The sequence below is a fragment of the Camellia sinensis genome, chromosome 6 (assembly GCF_055761805.1).
Source record: "Camellia sinensis isolate YWXY chromosome 6, ASM5576180v1, whole genome shotgun sequence".
Lineage (NCBI taxonomy): Eukaryota > Viridiplantae > Streptophyta > Magnoliopsida > Ericales > Theaceae > Camellia > Camellia sinensis.
The window spans coordinates 81358565-81383630 of NC_138966.1; the positions used below are offsets into that span (position 1 = coordinate 81358565).

At 31.8% G+C, this 25066-nt stretch overlaps 1 protein-coding gene across 1 annotated transcript in view; it reads right to left on the reverse strand.

Moving 5' to 3' along the window:
* Positions 1 to 1510: 1510 nt before the first annotated feature.
* Positions 1511 to 25066, reverse strand: part of LOC145792728 (E3 ubiquitin-protein ligase RHF1A-like) — a 43841-nt gene continuing 20285 nt past the window's right edge. Inside the window, exon 10 of the mRNA XM_082874075.1 lies at positions 1511 to 1548. The gene's annotated coding sequence lies outside the window, so the exon portion shown is untranslated. The remainder of the gene's footprint in view (positions 1549 to 25066) is intronic.

The window sequence follows — 25066 nt, forward strand, 5'->3', positions numbered from 1 at the left end:
AGCTTGAAGAGAAGGAAAAAAAAGTGAAGAGGTAAAGATTAAATAAAATTATTTTATTAATATATTAAACCATTTCCAAATTATTCGTAAATACTTAGAGAATGTAAGGCATAACTTCTCTATTACCACTACTCCAAAATTATATTATCATAAAATTAAGAAAGAAACTTACCTACTAATGTGAATGGTGGCAAGCTCAAATATTTGGGACAAGAGCTCTTGGAAGAAATAATGTCATCTTACCTGCTAAATCCAATTAAACAATTCGGAGGCTGCAATAACATTAAAATATCAAAATAGACATTAGAGTTTCTTCAATGTTGGGAAAATAGGAGACAAATGTGAATCAAAACAAAGATCCTCTGAAAACAAAGAAATCAAAAGACCCTAAGACATTTGAAGAACAGTACCAATTTATTCAAACACATAATTCTCCGGTTACCAAGAATTTGAACTTTAAGTAGGTTCATAACAAAAGAGTATACAAGAAAAGAGGTTATAATTTGCCCAAAGTCTCTACTAAAACTATTACGGCAATTGTGACCATGTTTAATTGTGAGTTAATTCAATATCTCATTTTGAGGTTCTTATTTCCAGTGGTTATCAATAACGCAGTTGATTCAATTCCAAAAGCAAATCAGATTATGTGGATCAAAATATATTAAAAATCTAAAAAAGGATTTTTTTTTTTAAAGGTTTGACAAAAAGAAAAGGGCTTGATGCAACTAAGCTATATTCTAAATATCCAAAATTAAGATTAAAAAGAAAAAGAAAAAGAATGATATCATTAGAGAAGAAATTATGCCCAGATTTTTAAAAGTTGTAAAATTTCCTCTAGAGATACAATATAGACCAAATTATGTTTAAAATTCGTCTAGAACTAAGATTTATAGAAAAATTCTCTCTTTTTTATTTTTACTTCTATTTTTATAGGTTATACCTGCCGATCAAACAACACAAGCATAGAATTCTAAAAACACTAGACACATTTGAATTTCAAAAACGTATCTAATATCTTAGAGATCTGAATCCACATGGTATTGTGGAAACTGCAACGCACACTCGATCTCCATGATTGAAGACACCTTGATAAGTATTAGAGAGAGGAGTTGAGGGATAACAATAAAATAAATAAAAAAATTAGGTGAATTTATAAATCAGTGTTCTTCCCCAAAAGAAATTACTAACTCATAGAAAAGTCATTTCAATTAGTAAAATTTGTAAAGTTTATCACTAATTTGTTGTAACGCCCTCGAAATAACAACATTAAACCCATCAGATAAGACATGCATTTACATATAAACTAACCACATTCTTTTATTCATTTGAGTTCCATTACATAAGTATTACATGTTAACATCAAAACAAAATGCCCTACGGGCTTACAGCTTTCCAAGTTAACACTTGGTTACAACAAAAGAGTACTAACTCGTTTACACATTAAGCCCTTGGCTTGAAGTTACATGTAATACATCAAAAGTTAAGCGACAAAGTATGTCCGCCTCTAGCCTCCCAGCTATGTCCTTGGAGGTGGCATGCTACCTGTACCTGAAAATGATATTCCCATATAGGGTGAGCCACAGCCCAGTAGAAATACACTAAACCAACCATGAACAATGACTAAAAGATTAGCAATTGATAGATGGCTAACACAGATACATTCACATAAATTACACATTTATGTCATACGACTTATGAGTCTAAGTTACCTTTCATTTTCCCTTTTTCAACAGATAAGCATGCTAGCTCTATCATCATTTCCACAGATATGTATAAAAACTATATCCCACATTCAGATAAGCATATAAGCTATATCCACATTCTCAACAGATATGTATAACAACAAAATCCCACATTCACAGATAAGCATATAAGCTGTATCCACACTTTACTAAGATAAGCATATAAGCTCTATCTTCACTTCTCTAGACAAGCATATGAGCTGTGTCTACGGAGTTCATCCCCTATCTTCTCCCAACACTATCCGGTTTAGAGGTACATCCCCTATCTTCCCCTAAACCGCGGAGTACATCCCCTATCTCCTCCTCTACACATAACGTATATAAACACATTGGTTCTATATACAATCACCCAATACATACAGTTAATGTATTCTATCAACCGTCAAGTTCCATGACACATTTCATTGATTAGTTTCAGTTTGCCTAATCATCATGCATTGTCTACAACAATCACGACTATCCTCCACCGATAGCCCAAAGCAGTTATTTCTAAACAGAAAATAAATGCACAAATGGATATTCAATCAACATTTCATGTCCTCATTTCTCACCATTAATTATCCCAATTAATCAAACAATGTAATTAGGCCAATTTCCATAATTGCCATTTCAACCCTAAGGTCCCATTTTCATCAACGATTTAACATCAATTCCATTTCTCCATGCCAAACATGCATCTAGGTTTATTATGAATAAAACCCCAACTTTTGTAAAATTACACAAAAGCCCCAAACTTTCACAAAATTACCAAGCCAAGCCCAACATCTCAAAATACCAAAATTTAAAGACAAAATCCATAGAGAGGAGTAGGATATCCCTACCTCGAAGTTTAAGCCAAAAAGGAGATGAAGACTCGAAGATCAACTTGCTCCAAATCCAAACTTTTTCAGATTAAATCAAAGCTCTCAACGCCCTCTATCTTTTTAACAAAGGCTCTAGGCTAGATTCACACTCTAGGGAGATCAAATCTTAGAGAGGGTGTAAGTTTAGAGAGAGAGGGTCTCGGATTAAGGGTTTGAAAGAAAAATGAAGTGAAAAACTGATGTTTCAAAACGCTACTGTCCGCTGATATAAAACACGCTCGCTCGAGCGACCAGACACAGAAACTCTCGCTCGAGCCAATAAGTTCTCGATCGAGCGAAGAAAAACCCAGACCGCTCGAGCGAAGGAAGCTCGCTCGAGCCAAGAAAGGCAACTCTCAGGTCCAGAACCAGACGCAGCACTCGCTCGAGCGAAGCCACTCTGGCTCGACCCACCAGACACGAACCTCACTCTCGCTCGAGCGACAAACTCCTAGCTCGAGCGAAGGGCCAAAAATCTGGGCAGCAACACTAGGCTCCCAAACACAACCAACCTGTAACAAACCTGCCCAACACATCCCATAACTCAATATACAAAGTAAAGAGGATGCAAACTAGATAATAAACAAATACCAACATCCACGGACACATGTCCGGATCACTGTACAACAAGGGTAAACCCGGGATCGCTATATTTGTAAAGGTTTATATAAATAGACCTAGTTTGAAGAATCAACTGCTCTGTCTCGAATAATGCCCAAAGCCCACTGATGTAACTCCATTGAAGCTCAAAGCTTAAACTTCAATGGTGATCAAAGAGAGAGAGAGAAGACGAAGAGAGAAAGGGAAATGACAGAAATAAGGGAGGTGGTCTCTCTGCCAAAGAGAAGACAAGTGAAAGCATATGGCCTCCTCCACAAAGCGAAATTCGACTTAGAGCATCCTTATCAGATTTTCTAAATTTTACATTAAAATATTATTAAAAAATTCATTCCTTATTTTAAAAATCACTTTTTCATTTACTTCCCCTAACAGACTTCTTTTTTCTTCCTATTCTATTAATAAACTCCCTATTTTTTCTCTATTTTATTAAAATATAATTTTTAATTATAAATTTAAAATAATAAAAATCATAAATGTGTACTGCAGTCCATAAACAAAGCAAAGTAAAAAAAAACAAAAATAATATATATATATATATATATGTAATGGAGTGACTCCCTACAAATAGGGAGCCACTATAGTAAACGTTAATTTCGGGAATTGTTTAGGGGAGCTGATAGAGGTGTAGAAAGAGATTTTAACCCCTTAAAATAGGTAAGGGATGGGTTTAGGGGAGAGATGGGGATGATCTTAGCCCTCGTTTAGTTTTCATTTTGGGTTTAAAAAATATAAAAGTTCAAAATAGGCTCCATAAGTCAATAAAATAAAATGTCATATAGCGACCCCGGTCTTTTCCCATTTGATTATAGTATCCGGACTTAGGTTCCGGCTATTCTGTCATTGAATAATTGTTGTTGTCGTCCTTTATTTTCTCATTTGGAGTTATTGGATGTGTTGGGCAGGTTTGTTTCAGGTTGGTTGGGTTCGTAAACCAAGTGTTGCTGTCTAGTTTTTGGGTTGGTCTCTCGAGCCAGGGTTTGGTCGCTCGAGCGAGGTTTGTATTTTGTGTCTTCTGGCTCGATCCAGATTTTCTTCGCTCGAGCGAGCGATTGCATCTGGTATAGACCTGAAGGCAGTGTATAGTCGCTCGAGCGAGATTTTCTTCGCTCGAGCGAGAGAGGTGTTTGTTTTCGAGTTCCTTGCTCGAGCGAGCATTCTGTCGCTCGAGCGTGCTCCAGGGTTGCAGACCTGAAGCATTGCATTCTTGGCTCGAGCGAGCTTTTCTTCGCTCGAGCGAGCTTTTCTTGTGTCTGGTCGCTCGAGCGACCATGTATTCGCTCGAGCGAGCCTGTCCAGTTTATATACGCAGCAGCGGGTTTTGATCAGTCTTTTTCATCTTCTTTTTGATTCCAAACCCTAGGTCCGACTTCTCTCTCTCCCTACTCACCTTCTCTCTTAGGTTTGATCTATTTAGAGTGTGTTTCTACCCTAGTTGCTTTATTAAAAAGATAGAGGGAGTCGAGGGCTTTCATTTAATCTGAACATTTGGCGATTTGGAGCACATTGGTATTTGGGTATTCATCTCTGTCTTCTCCATTTGGGTTGTTTTCTTCGAGGTAGGGATTTCCTACTCCATTTTATAGGTTTTGTTCTAAGTTTTGGTATATTGATATGTTGGGGTTACTTTGATAATTTTGGGAAAAACCCTAGTTGTATTAATTAATTAATTTGTATAATTAATTTAAGGGAATTGGGGAATTTGGTTAAATTCATGAAATTGAGGAATTCATTGATTAAATGGTGTAGATGGATAATTTAAATCACTCGCCTATTGAATTGTTGATATATTTATTTCCAAATCTAGAAATAACTGTTTTGGGCTATCGGTGGAGGATAGTCGTGATTGTTGTAGACATTGCATGTGGATTAGGGATAACTGAAACTAATCACATTGGTTGAGTCATTCATTTTGACTGCTGAATTAATACAGACATTATGTGTATTGATTGTGTGTTATATGTTATGTGTTTACATACATTATTTTGTGTGGGAGGAGATAGGGGATGTACTCCACGGTTTAGAGGAAGATAGGGGATGGACCTCTAAACCAGATTTTGTTTGGGAGGAGATAGGGGATGGACTCCATTAGCATCACTTTTATGTGTGCTTATTTATATTGAAGTGTTTTTATTGATACAGCACTAAAATGTGTATCAAACTGGAAGTATGAAGTGTTTTGATTTGAGCTTGAGTCTCATTTGTTTGTTGACATTGGAAGAATGCGAATATGATATATATGATTCACTGTTGTAAGTTTGGCCAGGTTCTGAGCCATGTTGATAATGTTGGAAAGTGGAATGTGTCATTGACAATAGTGTCATGAGACTGGATAATGTTGTAATTGATTATCTTGGTTAACCATCTATTGAATGCTATTGCTTTATTCATTGCTTATATTTGGTTTAGTATATTTCTACTCGGCTGTGGCTCACCCTATATGGGAACATCATTTTCAGGTTCAGGTGATAAGCTACCTCCAAGGACTTAGCTTGGAAGGGACTTGGATTTTGAAGACTATTTTCAGTTGTTTGTTTTTATTTGTTAGTACATGTAAACACTCAAGCCTAGGGCTTTATTTGGATTTGAGTTAGAACTCATACTTTGTTGTCCAAGTGTTGGCTTGGAAAGATGTAAGCCTGTAGGGCATTTAATTTGAGGTTACATGTAATGCTTTTATTTAGTAAGACTCTGATGAATATTATAATGAAATGTTTCCTCTCTAACATTGCATGCTGATGATACATATAATTAATGGGTTTATTTTTGAGGGCGTTACATGTCACATCCAAATCATAATTATTACATTTTTTCTCTTACAAAGTCAAAAAATTCAAACCAAACCAGACTAAAAAAGTTAGATTAAAAAAGTTCCAATAAAAAAAAATTGACTATGTCAATGCCAAACCAAGGGTTAAACCCTTTGAAGCAAATGAGGTTGAAAGCCCAAATGAAAGGGAAAATGGTAATTTCATCAGGAACCAAGGAATTTACATCCGCGCTTTATATATCAGTAGAGATGAGTTATGAGATCTACTTTTCCTGAAGACAGAGGCGGTACAATTTCTAGGTCAATTATGATGTTAGATTCAAGCCCACTGCATAGATTGAGAACCGCGAAAACACAAAAGAAGAAAAACACATCAGATCCGTCACTTCATTTGTGAGTTTTTAATTTTAATTATTATTATTATTTTTTTTGCAATTCAAGGTAATAACACTTGGATCGATAGATTCGGATCGTACTTAAACAGATCTGTTATTGACAATTTTTCCTATAGAATTTCAAGGACAACAACCGTGAACCATGACAATGTAAACGTAGATCTACGGATTTGGATATCACAAGTGAGTTCGATTAACAATACTATCTTCGACGTAAATTGTTTGAAGGGAAATTCTTAGTGCCTCGAATTGAGCTGTCTTGAGTGGCTCGAATTTCTGTTAACCGAACGACCTACCGGACGATCGGATGAAACACTTGTCTACTGCAGTTGTCAATGACAACCGCGACTGTCAACCCTTTTGCCGGATGATCCGGACGATCGGTGAACAGAAATTCGAGCCATTCGGGGCAAAGTATTGCTCTTGTTTGAAATATATGATACTTTTTAATGGGTGTTTATATATATATATATATATTATTTTTAATTTTGATAAGTGAATAGTATATTTGTTTCAAAAAATATGGCATCCCGTTGTATTTCAACCTTGAGAGCAAGGTTAATTTTAAGGGGTAAATTCAGATTATTTTAGAATATTATTTTGCTATTATTATTCATTATCTAGGCTTCGTTTGGGAACTATATTGACTTTTTGATGTTTTTAGTTTGAGACTCAAAATCTCATTTGTGGTCGGCTTTTTGAAATTTTTTTTTTATTATAATTTAAATGTGACACTTTATCTTATTAATTTTTTTTATTTATTTTATATTTTTATGATTATTTTAACCCTAACATCAGTTTCGTCCCATGCCAAATAAAGGCCTAGTAATTAGAATTTCAGGCCCCTTTTCTTAACAAAATTAACACGCTAACACAAATAAATAAATAAATAAATAAGAAAAAGAAATTGACAAAAAGACGAAGAAATTGAAAAAAAAAATTAAAAAATGAAGAAATTGGAAGGAAGAGACCCACCTCCAAGGGGAGACCACTGTTGAATGTTGATTCAATCAAGCTAAAAGACGTAAAAAATAGAGAGAAATTGAAATTATTGATTTTTTCGTATCGATTATAGGTTTTTTGGTTTTTTTAATAACATTTTGAGTATTAGGCTAAAAGTGTTGCATGCTAAACGAGGTCAGTTTGGGGCTAAAAAACCTCGTTTGTGATAGACTTTTTTGGTTTTTTTTTTTTTTTTTTTTAAAAAAAAAATGAAATGATTATGATTTGGATGTGACATTTTGTCTTATTGACTTTTTAACCAATGTTGTCTGTTTGTAGCTATTTTAACCCGAACCATTTATGCCAAACATAGCCTTAAAAGTGATGGTACGTATGTTGTGATAATATTATTTATTTTATTGGTAATGTTATATATTTTTTTATTCAAATATTTTTTAGCCAAAAAATGTGTAACATTATCACAAAAATGTTCATTTACAATTGTCGTAACTCTAGTAAAAAAAAAAAAATTTATCATAAAAATACATAACATATATCACAAAAATACGTAATATAAGATGCGTACACTTTTTGAGGTTTGTGTTCCATAACGTTCCCCTTAATACTCCTATAGCATATACACAATACACAATACCACAAAGTGTGTATTGCATGCATCTTGTTATATATTTTTGTGATTAATGTTACATATTTTTTTGTAGGAGTTGACAATTTATATTTGAGAAATAAAGCTACGCATTTTTGTGATAATGTTACGTATTTTATGATGTTACACATTTCGTGATTAGAAAATGTTTGAATAAGAAAATGCATAACACTATCATAAAATACGTAACACTACCACAAAATGTGCAATTTCATTTCTCAACCATTAAGGTATTTTATGAACAATTTTACTCTTACAAATATTTTTTGAACATTTAGCAACTTAGTGATGTGAATATTCACGTTAAATAACTTTGAAAATGTGAATATTTACGTTGATAGTGTGAATGTTGCATTTGACTGTGTATGTTCACATCATGGAATATTCAGACAGTCAATGTGAACATTAATGTACAATTCATCCTATTAATATTAGAGATATTTTGGTAATTATGTTATTCATAGGACTTGTTGGAATATAAAACATAACTTAAAAGTGGACCATAAGCGAGTGAAAAATGATTTATGAATAAATTATTTTTTAATTTTCAATAATAGTGAGAATCATATCACAAATGAGTTGCAATTAACAATACTATCTTTGATTTAAATTGTTTGAAATATATGATACTTTTTAATGGATATATATGTATATATTGTTGGAATAATATTCTGTGTAAATAAAATAACTTGAAATAAAATCAAACAAAATAAATAAATAACATACCGGATTTATTTATCGAATCGAATTAAAATTAAGACCAAGTCGAGTGTGTGACACTCTGTCCTTAAGACAGATTTGCCCTGCTACGGTGCTTACGGTTGAGTGGCGTCTATCTCCCAGGATACAATGATCTTCACAAATTTTTAGAAGCACTTCAAACAAATTTGTCCGGCGAACTAAAACCTTGTGTTCTATAACTCTTTGAAATTTATTCCTAATATTTTATATGAAGAATAATGCACTAAAAGAAAATGGACAGCAAAGAGACAAGAATTTCAGACTGAATTTTTCGGATCAATCAAAATTGGAATGGGGTTGCCTTTATATAGGCTTTGTTGGCACCTATTCAATTTGAATAGAAAATGTATGAAGAAGGGACATACCTATTCCTTTAAAATAAAGAGACACCATGAAAGGTTTGCATTCTTTCATTCAAATGGAGGTTTGACCCTTCCTTTAAAACAAAAAGACACCATGAAAGGTTACACCCTTTCATTCAAAATGGAGTCTATTTCAATTCACAACTACCTCTTTATAAATTTTCCAACAATCTCCCACATGAATGAAATTGACAGAGAGAAAATGCAACAACATGATGTAAATACAGAGAGTACAGAATTGGAAATATTCTGCAAAGGATAGGTAGCTTTTGGCTTTGAACATTCCCTTGTGAGATATTATCGGATTTACTAGCTAACCAGTGAACATGATGTCTTGAAATGTTCAGCCATTTGTGTAAACCAAGACAATAGAACTCACACAGTATATCTCCAGACACAGTTTAGTTCTCACTATTGTGTTCATTTTGGCCCTGAACAACCTAGTCTTTCATGAGTGCTCTAAAGACTTGTAGCCCTTCACAAATCTTATAGAGCTGGCCCAGTTCACACTCACATAGGTGATTCTTATGAAAAGTATCCTGCCATACTCCACTAGGTTTACCTAGATATAAGAATCATTAAAAGTATTACTTAACCTAAACTGCTGCAGACATCACTATTTCATCAAAGAAATGGGTAGGAGATAGACTCCCCAGTGATCCTTCTGAGTCATTCACAACTCGGTTGTCCCTTTGAACCTAGATCTTGGGATCTCCAGTCAACTAGGTTGGGTTGCCATTGTGGTAACTCTTATTTAATAGGCTTTAGTCCCATTCCCCTCGATGAATTCTCAGCTAACTCTCTTGCTAACCCTTTGGTTAGTGGATCCGCTATGTTGTCTTTAGACTTAACATATTCTATGGACATAATTCCATTAGAGAGTAGTTGTCTTATGGTATTATGTCGACGACCAATGTGTCGAGACTTACCGTTATACATATGACTCTGTGCTCTACCAATTGCTGATTGACTATCGCAATGTATGCATATAGCAGGCACCGGTTTTGGCCATATTGGAATATGTTCAAGGAAGTGGCGAAACCATTTTGCCTCTTCCCCTGCTTTGTCTAAAGCTATGAATTCAGATTCCATAGTAGACCTAACAATACAAGTCTGTTTGGAAGATTTCCAAGATACAGCCGCCCCACTAAGAGTAAAGACATACCCACTAGTGGACTTTGAGTCTCTTGTATTCGATATCCAATTTACATCACAGTATCCTTCAAGTACTGCTGGATATCTAGTATAATTAAGCCCAATGTTACAAGTAAATCGGAGATATCTAAGAACCCTTATAATTGCTTTCCAGTGTTCTACTCCCGGATTGCTCGTATATCTACTTAATTTACTTACTGCATAAGCTATATCTGGGCGAGTGCAGTTCATCAAGTACATTAAGCTTCCAATAATTTGGGCATACTCTAATTGAGAAATACTTTCCTGTACATTCTTAGAGAGATACAAATGAATATCTACAGGTGTTCTTACAAGATGATCATCATCTTTGCTGAATTTGTCAAGTATTTTCTCAATGTGATGAGATTGTGACAAAGCATATCCTTCTGATGTTTTTGGTAATTTTCATACCAAGTATTACATCAGCAATGCCCATGTCCTTCATGTCAAAATGTTTATTCAACATTTTCTTGGTAGTTTTAATCATGTCATTATTACTACCAATGATGAGCATATCATCTGCATAAAGACATACAATGACATAACCTTTATATGTGTTTTTAATATAAACACATTTGTCACACTCATTAATTTTAAATCCATTTGACATCATTGCCTTGTCAAATTTCTCATGCCATTGCTTTGGCGCTTGTTTTAAGCCATATAATGATTTAACCAATTTACACACTTTCTTTTCTTTTCCTGGAATAGAAAACCCTTCTGGTTGTTCTATGTAAATTTCTTCATTTAACTCACCATTTAAGAAAGCGGTTTTTACATCCATTTGATGAATTTCTAAATTATATAGAGATGCAATGGCAATTAGCATTCTAATGGATGTTATTCTAGTAACTGGTGAGTATGTGTCAAAGTAATCAAGACATTCTTTTTGTCTAAACCCTTTGACCACAAGTCTTGCCTTGTATTTGTCAATTGATCCATCCGCTTTCAATTTTCTTTTGAAAATCCACTTGTACCCAAGAGGTTTACAACCTGGTGGCAAGTCCACTAATTCCCAAGTGTGATTTTGCAAGATGGATTCAACTTCACTGTTGACAGCTTCTTTCCACAAAGGAGCTTCAGGACTGGACATAGCCTCTTTAAAAGTTAAAAGCTCATTTTCTAACAAAAATGTTAGAAAATCTGGACCAAAAGATTTTGAGGTTCTAGCACGTTTATTACGCCTAGGTTCTTCTTCCTCATTTTGGTCTAACTCTTGCTCTTGATCATGTTCTTGATCATTACTAGTAATAATATCAAAAGATCTCTTATTATTACTAGTCTCTTGTCCAGTTTTATTTGGAAATACATGTTCAAAGAATGATGCATTTCAAGACTCAATAATAGTATTTACATGCATTTCGGAATGTTCTGATTTATGAATCAAAAACCGATATGCACTACTATTCTTGGCATAACCAATGAAAATGCAATCAATGGTCTTAGGACCTATCTTAGTCTTTTTAGGACTAGGAATAGCCACTTTAGCCAAACACCCCCACACTTTTAAGTATTTGTAGGATGGTACTCTACCATGCCACATTTCATAAGGTGTTTGACTCACTTTCTTTCGGGGTACTTTATTTAAAATATAATTAGCAGAAAGTATTGCTTCCCCCCATAAGTTCTGAGGTAATCCAGAACTGATTAACATGGCATTCATCATTTCTTTTAAAGTCCTATTTTTCCTTTCAGCAATTCCATTTTGCTGAGTTGAGTAAGGAACAGTGGTTTGATGAATTATTCCATGTTCTTTACAAAATTCACCAAAAGGTGATTCATATTCACCACCTCTATCACTTATAACTTTCTTGATTTTCTTACCAAGTTGATTCTCAACTTCATTCTTATATTGAATGAAAGTTTCCAAAGTTTCATCCTTGATTCGAATTAAATAAACATAACTATATCTAGTATAGTCATCTATAAAAGTGATAAAATACTTTTTTCCACCTCTAGTTTGAATTGATTTAAAATCACAAATGTCACTATGAATTAATTCAAGTGGTTCCGTATTTATTTCAATTGAATGAAAAGGAGTTTTAGATAATTTTGCCTCAACGCAAATTTCACATTTATGATTTGAATCAATGTTAAATTTAGGTAAACATTCCATATTAATTAATCTACGCAAAGATCCATAATTAACATGTCCTAGTCTACCATGCCATAAATTTGAAGACTCAAGCAAGTAAGAAGAAGATGTATTTTTATTAATGACTGAGGGTACAACGGTCATTACATTTATCTTGAAAAGGCCATCAGACATGTAACCTTTTCCTACATACATCCCGTTTTTAGTAAGTACAAACTTGTCACTTTCAAAAACTAGCTTAAACCCATTTATACTCAACAATGATCCGGAAACTAAATTCTTGCGAATTTCCGATACATGCAGCACATTGTTGAGAGTGAGTTCCCTTCCTGATGTCATTTTCAGAATAATCTTTCCTTGTCCTTCAACTTTAGAAGTTGAGGAGTTGCCCATAAAAAGTTGTTCACCATTGTCCACTATAGAATAAGATGTGAACATCTTTTTGTCGGCACAGATATGGCGAGTAGCACCAGTGTCCACCCACCATTCTTTAGGATTTCCGACAAGATTTGCCTCGGAAACAACTGCAGAAAGATTGATGACATCTACACCATTGGAAATTTTATCCATTTCGATCATTTTGGCATTAGCAACCTTCTTACTTGATCTTCCTTTGCCTTTACGTTTGTAACGGCAATCTTTGGCCCGATGTCCCTTTTTGTTACAAATGTAACACATGCCATTAAACTTGTACTTCCCAGTTTTCTCTCCTTTAGATAGCATTCTTTAATGCCATCTTTTAAAAATAGTTCCTAAGAGCTTCTCTGGTTTTCCACCATGATTCACTAGCATAGTCCCAACATAAGGAGAAGTTGGCGTAATGGCAATTACCATACCAGTACTGGTTTGAACATAAGTTTGACCAGTTTTAGTAGCCATAAATTCTAAATTATAAAATAAAATTATAATTATAATTTTCACTACACAGAATATTAAACCAAATTCACATAATTAAATTCTGTAAAAATAAAAGAAACAAGAATGTAACTTTTATTTTCCAATTAATTTGAAAATAAAATAAAATTTTATTTAAACAAATTAATTCCACACAGAAAAATAAATTCAGTAAAATAAAAGAAATAAAAACTATAACTTTTATTTTTCAATTAATTTGGAAATAAAATAAAATTTTATTTAACCAAATTAATTTCACACAAGAAATTAAATTCTATAAAATAAAAGAAATAAGAAAATAACTTTTATTTTTCAATTAATTTGGAAATAAAATAAAATTTTATTCAACCAAATTAATTCCACACAGAAAATTAATTTCTATAGCACTTCAATAATTAAAATACTAAAACAGAATTTTAAATAATGAAAACTCGTAAAATAATTTCTAAAACCCAAAATTAATTTCTGAAAAATTCCACAAAAATATATTCTGAATTGTTAATGACACCAGTATCGTACTACTAGTTGTTGTCAAAGAAAAGAGACAGTATATTACTACTATCTGTCAAATAGCATATAATCATTATTTATTTTTCCAACCAGAATATTATTTTGTAAATCCACAGAAAATAATTTTCTTCCGAAATTATTTACGAAGAATGAAAAAAAGGAAACAAACGAAAAATTCTGTAAACAGAATAATTCGGTTCTGTCTTAAGATTGTTGGAACAATATTCTGTGTAAATAAAATAACTTGAAATAAAATCAAACAAAATAAATAAATAACATACCGGATTTATTTATCGAATCGAATTAAAATTAAGACCAAGTCGAGTGTGTGACACTCTGTCCTTAAGACAGATTTGCCCTGCTACGGTGCTTACGGTTGAGTGGCGTCTATCTCCCAGGATACAATGATCTTCACAAATTTTTAGAAGCACTTCGAACAAAATTGTCCAGCGAATTAAAACCTTGTGTTCTATAACTCTTTGAAATTTATTCCTAATATTTTATATGAAGAATAATGCACTAAAAGAAAATGGATAGCAAAGAGGCAAGAATTTCAGACTGAATTTTTCGGATCAATCAAAATTGGAATGGGGCTGCCTTTATATAGGTTTTGTTGGCACCTATTCAATTTGAATAGAAAAGGTATGAAGAAGGGACATACCTATTCTTTTAAAATAAAGAGACACCATGAAATGTTTGTACCCTTTCATTCAAATGGAGGTTTGACCCTTCCTTTAAAACAAAAAGACACCATGAAAGATTACACCCTTTCATTCAAAATGGAGTCTATTTCAATTCACAACTACCTCTTTATAAATTTTCCAACATATATATATATATATATTATTTTTAATTTTGATACGTGAATAGAATATTTATTTCAAAAAATATGTCATCTAGTTGTATTTCAACCTTGAGAGCAAGGTTGATTTTAAGTGGTAAATTCAGATTATTTTAGAATATTATAAGTTTTATTTTGTTATTATTATTCATTATCTAGTAATTAGAAGTTCAGTCCCCTTTTCTTAACAAAATTAACACATTAACACAAATAAATAAATAAAGAAGAAAAAGAAATTGACAAAAAGAAGAAGAAGAAATTGAAAAAAAAGAAGAACAAAGAAAAAAAAAAAGAGAAGAAATTGGAAAGAAGAGACCCACCTTGAGGGGGAAACCTCTGCTGAATGTTGGTTCAATCAAGTTAAATCTGACCTTCGTAAACATATAACAATCCACTACCACATCACATGTGACCCAACCTATAACTCACTAATGTTAGAACTCCTAATTACTAGATGATTAATAATAACTAACAAAACAACAATTATAATATTCTAAATTAATACAAATGGATCAAATATTTTATTTTAAAGTTTTTTTGATTATGCACGAAACAAATAGTTTGAGACAAAGTGAATGTTTATTCATGTATATTTGATTCAATTGGATTTTAAATTTAGTTTAATTTATTTACTTATATGTAGGTAAATTTGTAAGTACAAGGAGAACTTCATTTAGGTTTATGGTTACGGGAATTTACATGGGAAATGCTATGGTATCATATTCATTCTATTATATGTAATTTTATGATAAATATTACATAATCTTTTTTATAGGATTAAGATAATTTGTGGTTCAAGAGTGATGGTACGTGTTTTGTGGTAATATATTTATTTTTGCGTTAATATTATGTATTTTTTATTTAGATATTTTCTAGCCAAAAAATGTGTAACATTACCACAAAAATATTCATTTACAATTGTCGTAACTATATCCAAAAAAAAAAAAAAATTATCATAAAAATACATGACATATATCACAAAAATGTGTAATATAGATGAGTACACTTTTTGAGATTTTGTGTACCATAACATTCCCCTTAATACTACTATAGCATATACACAATACCACAAAATGTGTATTGCATGCACCGGATTATATATTTTTGTTATAAATGTAACATATTTTTTTGATAAGACTTATGACAATTTGTGTTTGAGAAATAAAATTACTCATTTTTGTGATAATGTTACATACTTTATGATATTGTTACACATTTTGTGATTAGAAAATGTTTAAATAAAAAAATGCATAACATTATCATAAAATACATAACACTATCACAAAATGTGCAACTTCATTTCTTAATCATTAAGGCATTTGATGAACTTGGTGATGTGAATATTCACATTAAATAAATTTAACAATGTGAATATTCACGTTGATAGGTTGAATGTTCACATTGACAGTTAGGGGTGTGCAATGGATCTGCCGCCCCGACCCATCCGCCCGACCCGGCCCGAGGCATAATGGGTGTATGCGTGCTATTTGACCGGCGGATGCGGCCAATAAATAACATTTTTGCGGGTGGCGGGTGTGGGCGGCGGGTAATCCGCCAAATCTAATGAATCACCCGACCCGCCCGCCTACCTAATTTCCCCTCAAGTCTCTCTCTCTCTCTCACACACTTGAACGGAGGCGACGAGAAGTGATCGGCGTCGGCGACAGTGGTGCCTACTAGCTAGCGACGATCGGCGATCGACGACAGTGGCGGCGAGCCATCAAAGCATCGATTAGGAGGTAATCTTCTCTTCTTCTCTTCTCTTTTTGTCTTTGATCGTTGATCGGCGATTGTGTTTTTATTTTTTTATTTTTTCAGTAATTAGGGCTAGGGCTTCGGCTTCTTCTCTTGTCTTCTCTTCTTGTCTTTGTACAGATCTTCTTCTCCACTTCAGGGCTTCGACTGTGTTCTGAATCTGATAGGGCTTCGACTGTGTTCTGTTAATTAATTAGGGCTTTGACTGTGTTAAATTAATCATAAATTTGGGCTGTCATTGATCAAATAGTCATGTTTAATCATGTTTCTGAGTATTAATCATGTTTAATAATGTTTTTGAGTTTTCAAACATATTTCTTACGAAAGACAATGAAATCAGATTGGGTAAGAAGGCAAAAAGAATGAATATGATTTGATTGATGCATATGGTCCTCCAGGTAGTTTTTGATCTCATGATCATAAATATTAAATGCACAGGTGACTTTGGACTTGCAAAGCTGCTCTACAATTTATTTCCTAATCATACTTTATCAATTTATATATATTCAAATGAAATAAACTTGTATTCTACAATTGAATTAATCAAATACAACACTTGCATTCCATCAGTCCATTGATCTTTTTTCTAAGGTCCAATCTAATATTACATTCAGATACTCAGATAGATTCTCTCCTAGAATTGGCTTCAGTCAACAAGGTTTGTATACTGTTAATGCTTGAGAAGAAATGGCACCAGCTTATGTCTACCTATTAATGGTGTCGCCTCACATCTTATGCAGGTGGTGAGAACTTCATGGCATGACTCATCCATGAATGACATGTTGCTACTGTCTCAGGTTGTTGTATGTTTGAAATAGTTGCACACCAACCTGCATTTTGAGCTCCTGTAAGTCTCATCTTAACCAATATTTAGAATTTTTCCGTGATATGCTGCTACAAAATGTGTTAAAACTATATCACGCATGGAATCAGATTATGTTTAATTGAATACTCTATATGTTGAATACTCTTCTCAGTTGCTTGTTGCTCTATACTTTAAAAAAATCTAATCTGTAGCTTTACAATTAATTGAATACTCTATATGTTTAATAAATAAATGGTTTATTTTCTTTCAAGTCTTTTTTTTTTGTTAAACTGTTGTTAGACCATGGATTTGAATGAATAAATATTGCATTGCCTAGGGTTTTTTTTTTTTTGTTTTTTGTTTTTTGTTGAAAATTTGTAAAATTTCAAACCACCAAACCGATTCGTATCCATCTGCCAATCCGCCAAATCCGCATCCGCCGGATTGGCGAACGGATGCAGATTGATTTTCTCCAATCCGCCAATCTGGCGGACGGATGGCGGATTGGAGGTTTCGTGGCCGCAACTGATCCGCGCCCACCCCTAGTATATTCACGTCAAGGAACATTCAGACTGTCAATGTGAACGTTAATGCGCGGTTCACCCTATTATTAGGAGGGTATTTTGGTAATTATGTTATCCATAGGATTTGTTGGAATATAAGAAAATAATTAGACTAAGTGGAGCATAAGTGAGTGAAAATTGATTTATGAATAAACACCATCTTGTTTGGTTTCAATTTGTTGAATTCAGTTTTCAAAAAATTGAAATTTTTTCTTTTTCATGTTTTTTTTTTTATTTTCACTAAATTTTTTTAATATTTTAAATAATTTTTTAATTTTTAGATACATCTAGCATATAAATACACTTAAAAAGTATAATATTTGTGATTTTTTTTTAAAAAGTATAATTTTTTTAAAAAAAAAAAATCACTAAATACCAATAATAATAATAAAAAAATGAAAATTCAGTGTATTTTTATATTATTGTGCATTATTGATTTTGTAAAATATTTTTTTTATAAATATTTTACTTTTTAGATATATTTAAGTAAGGTACATCTAAAAACATAAAAAAATATATTTAAAATTTAAAAACTATTTATTAAAAATATGAAAAATAAAAAAAGCTCAATTTTTTAAAAAATAAATTCAAAAAATTTCAACCAAACTAAGTAATTATTTATTAATTTTCAATAATAGTGAGAATGTAGAATTTTGGAAACATTTTGAATGTGTTTGGTTAGAATTTTCAAAAATTGATTCCACCCACTTTTGAAAACACGTCTATCTAGTCATCCTCCCGCACGTTCGGCTGGTTGACCAGAGCAGTGTTTGTTTGTTTTTTGTTTTTTTTGTGGCAATTGGCACCTGTTATTTTTTATATTTTAAATAAAAATTATTTTCAATTTTTTTTAAAGAGTTTTGAATAAAATTTTGAATTGTGTTTAATTATGAGTTGTAAGTTTTTAAATCAAACAACTTTTCTAATTTTAAAAATTGAAATTTCTTTTCAAAACTCATAACTAAACAAATTTTTTCTTTTCAAATCATAATTCAAAAATTCACAAATTCAAAATATTTATACCAAAAACTAACACTCCGAGCGCGTGCTTTGATTCTATTATATGTAAGGGTAAGCAAAACCCTAAATTTAGCAAACTTAGCTGCCTCCCTCTCTCAGCAGGTTACAGCTCTCTCTCTCAGCCATGGCGAACTTCTTCAGAAGAGGTAATTTCTAAATTTATCAAACATGCAAATTGTGTGGGTGCCTATCCAAATACTTTGAAGGGTTTTTGCACAATGTTACCTTCACTTTTCATATCATATCAATACACCCCAAAACACTGAAACAAATGATAAATTTGATACTCTTTTCATACTCTTTTCTTTCAAGGTCAAATGTCTCAGCAGTTCGCAGCTCTCTCTCTCAGCCATCGCGTTCTTTAGGAGAGGTACTTTCTAGATTCATCAAACATGCATCTAAATACTTCGAAAGGTTAATGCACAATGTTACCTTCACTTTTCATATCATATCAATACATCCCAAAGCACTGAAACAAATGATAAATGCTGTTTTTTTCATAGTGATAAAAACTCCATCGCGATTGAATTAGAAAAATGCTGTTTTTTTAACAAAAAAAATATTCCAAAAGCACCAAACAACTACCTACTCACAATCAAAACAAAAAATTATCAAGAATAAACCTCGAGAAATGTAGAATTAAACGATGATAAACAACTAGGGTCAATTCTAAGAAATAATTTCACATGGTCATTCATAGATGGCACTAAACTTTAAGTAGATCAACAGAATAATTTGAATAAACAATCCTAGATGTTTCAGAATTATAGATTTGTCAAACAAACAATAAATTAGAAAGTGCGTAGGGGGAACAAAACATTTGATATGAAGACTACATACATTTGACCCTGAAAGAAAAGAGTATCAAATTTATCATTTGTTTCAGTGCTTTGGGGTGTATTGATATGATATGAAAAGTGAAGGTAACATTATGCAGAAACCTTTCAAAGTATTTGGATAGGCACCCACAAAATTAACATGTTTGGTGAATCTAGAAAGTACCTCTTCTAAAGAACGCCATGGCTGAGAGAGAGAGAGCTGCGAACTGCTAAGACATTTGACCTTGAAAGAAAAGAGTATGAAAAGAGTATCAAATTTATCATTCGTTTCAATGTTTTGGGGTGTATTGATATGATATGAAAAGTGAAGGTAACATTGTGCAGAAACCCTTCTAAGTATTTGGATAGGCACCCACACAATTTGCATGTTCGATGAATCTAGAAATTACCTCTTCTGAAGAAGTTCGCCATGGCTGAGAGAGAGAGCTGCAAGCTACTGAGAGGGGAAGGCTCTGAGTTTGCTGAATTTAGGGTTTTGCTTATCCTTACATATAATGGAATCAAAGTACACGCCCGGGGTGTTAGTTTTTGGTATAAGTATTTTGAATTTGTGAAATTTTGAATTATGATTTGAAAAGAAAGAATTTGTTTAGGAATGAGTTTTGAAAAAAATTTTGAATTTTTAAAATTAGAAAAGTTGTTTGATTTAAAAAGTTACAATTCATAACTAAACACACAATTCAAAACTCATAAAAAAATTTTGAAAATATTTTTTATTTAAAATATAAAAAATAACATGTGCCAATTGCGACAAAAAAATAAAAAACAAACACTGTTCTGGTCAACCAGCCGAATGTGCGGGAGGATGACCGGATAGACGTGTTTTCAAAAGTGGGTGTGGAATCAATTTTTGAAAATTCTAACCAAACACAGCATTCGAAAAGGTATGGAATCACGTTTCCAAAAATTCTACCAAACACTGATTCTCACTATTGTTGAAAATTAATAAATCATCACTTGGTTTGGTTTAAATTTTTTGAATTTATTTTTTTAAAAATTGAGCTTTTTTTATTTTTCATATTTTTAATAAGTATTTTTTAAATTTTAAATATTTTTTTTTATGTTTTTAGATGTACCTTACTTAGATATATCTAAAAAAGTAAAATATTTATAAAAAAAATATTTTACAAAATCAATAATGCACAATAATATAAAAATACACTTAATTTTCATATATATATATTTTTTGTATTATTGGTATTTAGTGAATTTTTTAAAAAAGAATTATATTTTTTTAAAAAAATCACAAATATTATACTTTTTAAGTGTATTTATACACTAGATGTTATCTAAAAATTAAAAAATTACTTCAAATATTAAAAAAATTCAGTGAAAATAAAAAAAAGATGAAAAATAAAAAATTTCAATTTTTTAAAAACTGAATTCAGCAAATTGAAACCAAACAAGATGGTGTTTATTCATAAATCATTTTTCACTCGCTCCACTTAGTCTAAATTATTTTTTTATATTCCAACAAATCCTATGGATAACATAATTACCAAAATACCCCTCATAATAATAGGGTGAACCGCGCATTAATGTTCACATTGACAGCCTGAATGTTCCATGATGTAAATATACATACTGTGAATGTGAACATTCGACCTATCAACGTGAATATTCACATTGTCAAATTTATTTAATGTGAATATTCACATCACCACGTTCATCAAATGCCTTAATGATTGAGAAATGAAGTTACACATTTTGTGATAGTGTTATGTATTTTATGATAATGTTATGCATTTTTTTATTCAAACATTTTCTAATCACAAAATGTGTAACAAGTTCAAGTGGCATCCAAACTATTGGTGACAATTTTTTTTAAAAAAAAAACTATTGGTGACTTCAAATGATTATAAAATGTGATCTTTTTTTTAGTTTTTTGTGGTTGATTTGATTTCGAGCACTTTTGAACTGATTTTGAGAGAGCTTGTTTCTGTTAAAGTATGCAACTGAAGAATTTTTACCATAATGTACCGATCAAGGTGTGGATAGCATTCATGCTTTTTCTTTTTTTATTTTATTTATTTAAAGGGTTATTTTAATTATATTTTTTAAACAGAGTGATTACCAATTACATTTTTTAATTAATAGAACATTATTTGAACCTACTTTTCTCTTGTAGTGTTTACATTCTAGTAAAATATTATATTAGTAATAACTTTTTTTATGCTTTTTTAACTGTCATTACTATTTCATGTTTTAACATAGTTTATAAATTATATTTGTTCATACACTAGTTATTTAATGTTCATACACTAGTTATTTAATTTTGGGTTTAAAAAAAAACTAGGGTAAATTTTACTTTACTTGTGGTATCATCAATGTGCAGATTATCATCAATCATTTTGAAATAGTTGCATAATTTTTTTTGTAATTTATAGATTGAAGTGTATTCACCGTGTTTGGTTTCAATTTTCTGAATTTAATTTTCTAAAAATTGAGTTTTTTATTTTATTTTTTTATATTTTTAGTGAATATTTTAAAAATTTTAAACAATTTTTTTTTTACCTTTTAATATGTATCTTACTTATATGTATCTAAAAAGTAAAATATTTGCAAAAAAAATATTAAAAAATATTATACTTTTTAAGTGTATATATGTTAGGTGTATCTAAAAAATTAAAAAAATGGCTTAAAATATTTTTTAAAAATTCAATGAACAAAAAAACACGGAAAATAAAAAAATTTAATTTTTTAAAAAGTGAATTCAAAAAACTCAAATTAAACAAGCTAAATATTTCATCAAGTTAATAGTAAAAACTTTTGTTAAAAATGTTGAGAATGTTAATGATTTGCACAGTGAGAGTAACCTATCTACAAAGAGTATTTTAGTGTTTTCACCCGAGCTATTAATAGACTGAACGAGGTGTACTTTAGTATGCAAATTACGTGAGTTATGTGCTTATTTTCAAATGATAGGAGCAATGTGCACATGAGCCATAATCTGGGTAAAGTGAAATTTGTTCAAAAAACTAATTAGGTCAAAAGAGGCGATTCTATAGCTTGGAAATAGAAAATCATAAAATTTTTAATTTGAATGATAGCTAGTTGACATTGAATAGATAGATAGACAGATATGTAACGTGGATAGATATGTAAAATAGTAGACGAGTGACTTTTAAATTGTTATTGTCCTTATGACTGCAAAATATTACGATTTAAGAATGTTGTCTCACTCGAAGAAAAGTGGGCTTAACAGACGGAAGCATTTGCGATGGCACACTTGCCGTCTCAAAAAAACTTGCCGTTGCGAAAAAGGTGAGTTTTTGCGACGGTAGAAAAATAGAGTATTTGCAACGGCAGAAAATGTTGTCGCGAAAAATGAGTATTTGCGACGGCAGAAATTATTGTCGCAAAAAAGGAGAGTATTTGCGACGGCACCAACTGCCGCCGCAAAAAAAAAAAAAAAAAAAAAAAAAAAAAAAGAATTTTGTGATTGTAATAGGTACCGTTGCAAAAAAAAAAAATATTGTGGCTTTGAGACAGCTTCATAAATATACAGTTACAAAATGGTTTGAATAAATGCAACAGTATTTTTCTGTCACAAAAAAATTAAGAAAAATGACGCGTCTTACTCTTTTGATATAACATTTCTCTTTTCACCTATTTTTTCATTTTCTTGTCTCTCTGTCTCTGTTTCTTCTCTTTTTCTTTCACTCATCACTCTTCTTTCTCTGTCTACCACCACTACTACTACCATTACCTCTCCTCCACCACCGCTACTTTATCATCTCCTCTACCACTACCACAGCTTCACCACTAATCTCCTTCACCATCACCGCCATCACCACTATCACCTCTTATCCATCACCTTCACCACTACTACCTCTCTCTCTCCTCTACCACAAAAAATTAGTTCCTGATTTTTAGTAACAAAAACAAAGAGTTCACAAAAAAATATTTTTCATTGACCACAAAAAATTAACTTTATTTTAATGAAAAATATTTTTCATTAAAATATTACCCCTACTTCTACCAAATTAAAAAAAAAATAATAATTTTTTATTCATTAAAATAAAAATGAAACAAATAAATTTTTAACCTTAGTGACTAAAAAAAATGAAAAATCAAAAAAAAAATTCATTAACTTTAAAAAAAAAATTATTTTAACAAAAAATAATTTTTTTTTTTAAAAAAAGAGCCATTTTGTTGTTTAAATATTCATTTGTGACGGAAACCCAAAAAAAAAAATATTCCCGCTCGATTTTCCACTCCCCCTTGTTTCCATTCTCGCTCGGGTTACCCCCCTCCCCAATCGCTTGAACCAAAATCCCCAATCTCAAAAACCAAAAATCCCCTTCAACCAAAAATCCCTAATCTCTTCTTACGGCGCTCTCTCTCTCTCTCCGTCGAGTGACGGCATCGAGCAGCCTCCTCGCCTTCCAAGTTCGTACAAAACATCGCAGTTTCATCCGAGTACAAGCAAGAAGAGGACCTATAGAGTGATGCAGAGGAACCCAGTTTGTCTCCTGCTCTCAAACTCTTCATTGGAAACTTACCTTTCAATGTTCAATGTCAACAGTGCTACTCTTGCTGGGTTGTTCGAACGAGCTAGAAATGTGGAGATGGTTGAGGTATGAATTTACATTTTGTTTGATTTAAAATATATGTTATTTGGTGTGAAGGGTTATTTTCATTTTCATATTTATTTATTTATTCTTGTGAACTTTTGTTAATTTTCAGGTTTTGCTTGTGAAAATTCTTTGATTGAATTATGAATTTCTGTGGGGTTCAGAATTGAGTTCAAATTTTATTCTTTGGGTTTGGTCTGTTACAAATCTATAAAATAGATATGGGTTTTTATTTTTTATATAATTGTAACAAGGTTTACAGAGATTTTAGTTTTGTAGATAATGTTTTGTTTGATGCAAAATTCAAATTATTTGGTGTGAAGGTTTATTTTTTTGGCCCCTTGTGAACTTCGATTCTTCTTCTAGTTTTGCTAGTCAAAATTCTGAATATGAAATAAGAATTTCTATGGGGTTCAGAGAATTGAGTTAAAATATTTTGTTCTTTGGGTTTTAATGTTGCAATGATTTTTGTGGGGTAAAAAAAAAGAAGGTAAAGAGAGATTTTTATGCGCAAATTTGAGCCGCTTTGGTAGGTTATATATGACTAGATAAGTGGAAGAAGCTGAGGGTTTGGCTTCATGACGAGGAGGTTGTCTTTTTGTCCTTTTAAATTTTTTTAAATAATCCTTAGCATGACGTTCACATTTTGATTTGGGTTTAATTTGATTTGATTGTAGTAGTAAGCAAAGCAGGGCCTCTGGTTGAGTATGAGCGTAGAATTGCCACGAGTGATCTTGTGGATGGGGATAGTAGTCAGGTAATATTGCAATCAATTCATTCTTCATGTTTGATTATAAGTTTCAAAGGAAAAGCTAGTAGTTTGTATGTCTTCCAAATTTTCTCCAACCTAGAAGTTTAAGTTTCTCATATTCGATTGGACTTTTAGGTGAAGTAGCTGTGTATCAATTAGTT